This window comes from Lethenteron reissneri, chromosome 51, assembly GCF_015708825.2.
Source record: "Lethenteron reissneri isolate LAM-NWPU_2019-01 chromosome 51, ASM1570882v1, whole genome shotgun sequence".
In the NCBI taxonomy this organism is placed as follows: Eukaryota; Metazoa; Chordata; class Hyperoartia; order Petromyzontiformes; family Petromyzontidae; genus Lethenteron; species Lethenteron reissneri.
This window is the reverse complement of record NC_083829.1, coordinates 3,395,427-3,402,027: the sequence shown is the minus strand read 5'-3', so window position 1 is coordinate 3,402,027 and position 6,601 is coordinate 3,395,427. Positions and strand designations below refer to the sequence as shown.

The 6,601-nt window shown below is 47.8% G+C and overlaps 1 long non-coding RNA gene across 1 annotated transcript; it reads left to right on the top strand.

Moving 5' to 3' along the window:
- The first annotated feature begins 3,235 nt into the window (after window positions 1–3,235).
- Window positions 3,236–5,461, top strand: LOC133355632 (uncharacterized). Its single transcript, XR_009756714.1, has 3 exons — window positions 3,236–3,511; window positions 4,891–4,951; window positions 5,240–5,461. It is a non-coding gene; the product is annotated as an uncharacterized LOC133355632 (long non-coding RNA).
- The last annotated feature ends 1,140 nt before the right edge of the window (window positions 5,462–6,601 follow it).

The following is a 6,601-nucleotide window of genomic DNA, read 5'->3' as shown; positions in this document are numbered from 1 at the left end:
GCCCAGTCTCACATGGTGTTGGACCAGATGACGCCAAAAGGCGCACAACTCAAAGACAACGCATCATCAGAGTATTGAGAGCTGGGGGTAAGCCTTTACATTATGAGACCTCCTTTGCCAGTAGCAAGATATAGTAATCGTTTTTTTACCCTTTTTGTTTGCATTTTGACCGCAAGTGTTGTGGTTAATGCAAACTATGATCCCTTGTATAAAGGTGTCAGTTTTTCGATTTAAAGCTTTCGTGACTGCAGGGATTAATCTTCTTGGTTCTTTCGGTAAAGTCACGTGACTTTACCGAAAGAACCAAGAAGGTGTCAGTTTTGTTGCCAGGTAAAATGGTAAAAAAACTATCACTATATCTTGCTACTGGCAAAGGAGGTCTCATAATATATGTTGAACTTTTTTCGCACTGAACGTAGCCAACCTTGCTAATCGGAGGTGCGGATGAAGAACAACAAACTAAACCTAAAAAGCAGTTCTAAGGACTCGTATTTTTTCATATCTAGATTATTTAAAAGTGCAGCATATAGCTCCCGTGATTTCCTGATATCGGAAGGAAGAGCGTTCCAGACGGGCGCAGAAGCACATCTGAAAGTGCGCGATGCGGGTGACCACCTTCGTTCGATGAGCAGTCAAAAAGCTGCTGCTGCTTGCGAGGATGACCGGAGATCACGTGATGATGGTGTATGCTCCTTGACGAGATCAGGAAGGTACTGTAGTTCGAAATGTGCAGCCCTGTAACCCCTATACAGGACATATCGACTTAAATGTCCACACTAGTCAGATGTCTCAAAAGAGGTTTAGTCCTTCTTAGGACTCCTCAACAGAGTTTCGTCACCAATGAAACCGGTCCACTGCACCACCGCATCACTACTGCTGTCAGTTGGACACATTTTGCTCAAATTTGCTTTGATGTTGCCCGAAGAGAAAGAGCACCACATATCAGTTTTGCAGCAATCGCTGGTGGTTTTTTGCATTATTGCAAAAAAGGCTGACTGTTTTTGACACGTTTCTGTGTTTTTTGTTGTTGTTGTTGTTGTTTTTTGAAACTTACCTCTGGTTTTGCAGCGTGCACTGTCATTCTCCTCGGGACATCTATGAAAAAAACTTCTTCATTGCTCATCGGATTCCTCCTGCAGTATAAATACATATTCTGATTCCCATGAAGGGCTTTCATCATCATTTACGGATTTGATCGGTGTGATTCTTGTTGAAACGGCTTGATGTTAGCCTCAAGTGCTCCCTACATTTTACGCTGATAAAAATATGCGTGTATATATATAGTGTGTCATTGCTGTTGGCCCTGGGGCAAGTGTATATGTAATATATACAATATGTAGCATGAGCATAATGCGAATGATTGCCGTAAGGCAGATCGGTGCAATGTTAATTTATGAACCCGGCCCATAAAGCACACGGAACCCTCTTAATAGCTGCGCTGTAACATCTGCCGACCCGGCGGTGAGAGTAGCATATATATATACGCTGCAGTTAGTCTCAAAGCGCATCGTTTGCAATGGTATCCAGTACGATTGTGAACTTGCGACAGCACAACCGGCTGAGGAATGCGGCCCTCAATTGTATAAGTCATCTGAAGCCGAGGAAACGTGAACCTGAATAGTTATCGGATGGATGACTGCCTCACTTGCAAATAGGCTGCTTCTGTGCTACATTGCGCGCAGCATTGGACATACAAAAAACGTGTGTTGCTGTACTGTACTTCTATGCTTCCGCATCTGTGCTTGCCTGCTCACACCCACCCAGACTGGCCAAGGATGTTCAAATTACATCACACGACCTGCGGGGATGGACCAGAGGATGGACCAGAAGGGAGGTAGCATTCAGAAAGTACGGATAACAGGGTGCATTAAGTCTGGATAACCCCACCTGCTGACCTGGAAGAGTGAGAACAACAACGCGGGTGTCCGCTTTCAATAGAGGGAGGGATCTCTTCTTGCGTTGGTGTGCGCACAATTGACCGGTGCACAGTGTGTCTGTTCTTGACCACGTTGTGAGCGCTGCAGGGCATTGAGGCAGTGTCTGTGCTAGTCGGAAGAAACACAAGCAAAAGGCGTTTAGGGTCCCAAACGGCTCAGCGTTTCCCCAGATTTATTGGACGCAAAAAAAAAGAATTGCATCAAATATCAGGTCAAATGCAAATTCAATTCCTCACAAGTGAATGAAACATAGCAATTGATTTCTCTCATCCCCACTTGGTATGCAACTCTCTTCTGTCATCTCACTACATTTTTGTCTTTGTCCACGTTTCTCGCATCTCATTACGCCTTCATCTCTTGTCGATATATCTTCTGTCATCCCACGAGGCTTTTTTTTAAATATAAAATTGAGGGGTGCCCGGACGCAATTTCTGATTCGGGCGCCCAATGTGCCAGCCGCTCCAAGGGCGTCAAGGTGCAATACCCCAATGCAATTGTGGCCATGCCCGTTGCAAGTGTCTGTGTGTGCGCGCGCACGCGGTAGTGCAGCGGTTATGTATGTGACCGTTGTATGGTGAACTTCTTTTGCACCGTACGTAGCCAACCGTGCTAAGTGGAGGTGCAGGGAGTGGACAACAAACTAAACGCACAACGGCGAGCCGACTTCAATTACCGCTCGCGACCAATAACAGCCGCGAATATTTGATCTGGAGCTGGGCCTCCCCGAGGTCGATGAACACCCGGCGCGGTGTGCTTAAACAAAAAGTCACCACTGGGGGGAGACAAAGGCGGCCGGGCGCGATGCTGACCCACCCAAACTCCCCCTCGGTGAGCCGCGACTACCTTCCTATGCGCCACTCACGATAACGGCCCTTGCCCCGACACTCCGTCAAAGGCCACACGAGGTGGGGGGGGATTGGATGGGGGATCTTTGACTTGCGCATGCTGGCCGCGTTTGTTAGTGCCACGTAGAGTGATCAAAAGGCGCCTTGCGGTGCCACCCACCCACCCACCGCTCGTGCCGAACGCGGCCGCGACAGAAAACCTACACACACCCCTCCCCCACCGCGCGTTGTTCCGCAGCCGCCGCGATGGATGATTCGCGGCCCTCCCTCCCGCGTCCCACGGAGGTGACAACCACAGATGGATGGCCGCTATCGGGGGGCCCCGTTGATGGAACCTGTCAAGAGCGCGGACACTTTGCAGGCATGAAGGATGGCTGGCAGTGTGGGGCAGCGAGCGAGCCGGGGTGGGTGGTCCTCGGTGTGGTTGGTGGGGGGGGAGACGGGGGAGATCAGACCTCGATGTGCGCATTCGCCTTACATGCAACGCCTCTCTCTCTCTCTCGATATCATTCTTTTAGCCCTCTCTATTTTGAAATAGACACGTCTCTTGCACGCCCGCCTGCCCGCCTGCCTGCCATGACCGTCTGTCTCTGTGTCTGAGAGCTCATTTTAAAGAAGAGACCTCCGACTTGCAGGGCAGCAAGGTGCCCGAATGGAAGAGTACAGCAAGTAGGATTCAAGCCATGCGTATGTTGTTGTATACCTAACGGTGCCTGGGCTCCACATTCAGTAAGTGCATAATAATTTGTTTTTTTGGGGGGGATTAGATCGCGTAAATATAAATGCGTCGTTAAAGCCGCCACCACCCGGCACAGCCAATTAGTGAGGTTTGTCACGTAAACAAAACGTGCTAATTAGTGACTACTTCAGCACACCGGTGCGTTGGAGAGTAAACCTACAACGTTTACAATTCGAGTACGACGTTTCGCTGGCTGATGACAAAAAAGGCGATTAACCAGAATTGTGAAGAAGTCTTCAAATTCCAGTCTTAAATAGAGTAAAGCTGATGTCATCCCTGTGAGCCTATCACGTGCGAAGACCAGAGTTAGTCACGAACCAAATCTGTGCTGTTGTGCAGTTTACGCCTTACTTCCATGGGTTACTTTCGTCATCATCGTTATGGCCACAATCGTTCTCGCGCGCCTGTGCGTGAGCTGATCCCATCACTCAAATCTCGGCGGTGGTCGTCCTCTTGGGAATCTTGCATCCCTTGGCCCACCACTCTGTCACCAAACTCGTCCCATCTGCTCGAGTCGGCTTACTTTTTTTGGCATTAAAAATTATATCCCTCATTTGGTGTTTGTTACTCAGCGCTGCGAGTTTTCCTCTTTCCCCGTCTCAGTGTTACTTCCAGCCAGCGTCTCGTTGTACACCTTTTGTGAAATTCACTTTGTCAGTGTCCACGCTTCCAATCATCTGTCATAGCAGGTAATATATTCACGGATTGAACACGTTCTTATGATGACATTGGCATGTTTAGTTTTTCATGATCAAGTATACCGGTTTTTTTTTTAAGCACTCATCCTACTCTCTCTTGCTTCTTCATTTAAAAAATAAACATTTATCCCAGTCCGCCTTGCACATACTCTGATTCGTAACATATATTTGGGTCAGGCCCGTTGTGATCTGACCAAAAATTTGCGTCGTGACAGCGCTCAACAACTGACCTACGTCAAACAAGTGTCACGCGCACGCGTGGTTAACGCTCCAGTTGGTGATTGCTTTCGCTCACCGCGGGTAAGTCGAAGAACAATTCTCACTGAGTGAAAAAAATCCAGCAGATTTTCTCGTGGCAAAAAAAACCCACTCTGGGGTCTCACCAAATATCAATTCTGAATCGCGGTATTAGCTACAAAAGCCTACAACCCTGAGTTGCCCACACCCCCCGTTGCGTTTCCCAATTGTTTCCCTCCTCAAAAATTATTTTATTTTTTATCCTCTCGGCAGTGACTCCGATTTTTCTCGCGGTCATTTATCTTCAGCCCTCCTCTGCAGCTTTCTTCGTGATGTCCTTCGATCATTTCCTGCAGTTCATCGCCAATGTCGGTGAATCTGAGATCGTTGTGGCTGCCACCGTTTCTCTTTCCGCGCCTTATTTCCCCAACCAGGCCGCGTTGGAGAGTCGCAGTCGGATATCCAAATACCTCGTGCGCCCTAGAGACCGAGGAGGTATCGTAACAAAAAAAAGATCCAACGTGTGAATTAGTTACACCGCGCGCACACCTTCTGTACTTTGGAGTGTCAGGGGGTTAATTTTGGCGGATTAACGGCGGTTCGATATGTAACATTGCACCGCAGTTGTATATGATCACTCTCACTCGTCTGTTTTCGTATCACACCTGCTCACAATCGTTCCCGTAGTTTCCTTATTTTTTTAGATTTCACAACACTTTTTTCTCTCTTTGTCCCATGCTCCCCCCCCCTCCACCCGCTTGCCTCTGATGTGCGATAATTTAGCACCACAGCAGAAGATTTAAACGACTTCTCCCTGTGCCGATCGCTTGCTCCATCTTACCCACTTGTCCTGCCTGCCCCGCCTGCTCTTGAGTGATGCTGCACGCGGCGAGAAAGGAATAGTGACGTGGGGTGGCCTTCACAAAAGAAGGAAGAAGAAAAAAAACACGAATACAGCTTAATAATAATCACGATAACTGCCGCTTAAATGTCAATCAATACATAATAAAAATCGCACAATATGATTAATCATCTTGAGCCCTCAATTTTACCTTACTGGTGACATTTTAGCCGTATGTTTATATTGAAATTGATTGAAAGATCGCGGGTAATCTGGACAATTATTTGTCATTTTCTAAATTGTCAATTTTACTGCAAATTGGTTTTATCTGTGCGTATAATTCCGAGCACCTGTGCTTTGTGTGTGTGTGTGGTGGGAATCTGTACTGTAGCGGTTAGTGCGCTGCATTAAAAACCCGGCGACTCGAGTTCGATTCCCTCTCATGGCCAACACCAGTAATGATTATCTATAACCGGTCGTGGGCCTCCCCTAGATCGACTCAGCCTCAAATGAGTACCTGGTGTGGTGTGTAAAAAAATCGCCACTGGGGAGACAAAGGCGGCCGGGCTTGATGCTGGCCAACCCACCCCCTCGTGTGCTGTTCTGACCTTCGTAGGTGCTACCCACTAACAGCACTTGCCCCAACAGTCTGTTAAGGCTATATGGGGGAGATGTTTGTAATTGGTGGCTCAGATGGCAAAGCTATGTAGCTAATTGCCTGTCAACAATGCTGTGACCGAGATTTTGGTGGACTTAGGTTGTGGTCTGGTCTCAGTGATACATTTGTTGAACGTTGCTTAGATGCGTGGACGATGCTTACGGACACATCTCCACCGACTCTGATCTTAGGTCGTAAGACGTTTGCACAACTTTTGTTTCCACAATGGAATATGCAAACGTTAGTCTCACGGTATTCGTCTTCATCACTTCTCGTAATGGCTGAACAATTAAATAATGCCTGTCTGCCTCAAATGAGTATCTGGGTGCGGTGTGACAAAGGCGGCCCGGCGTGGTGCTGGCCACCCACCCCCTCGTGGTACCGTTCCGCCCTTCATAGGTGCTCGCTAACAGCACTTGACCTGACAGTCTCTTTTAAAACAGTCTGCATCAGCAGCAGACCATGCTTTCCCACCTGATGACGGACGCTTGTGTTGCGCCCGATACGTCGTGATTTATTTTATTCTATACCTACGTCACTTTACCGAAAGAACCAAAGAGTATGGATTCCTGCAGTCACGAACGCTTCAAATCAAGATTAGTCTTTTAAAGGCTACGTGGGGGATCTTTGTCTTTGTGTGTTGAAT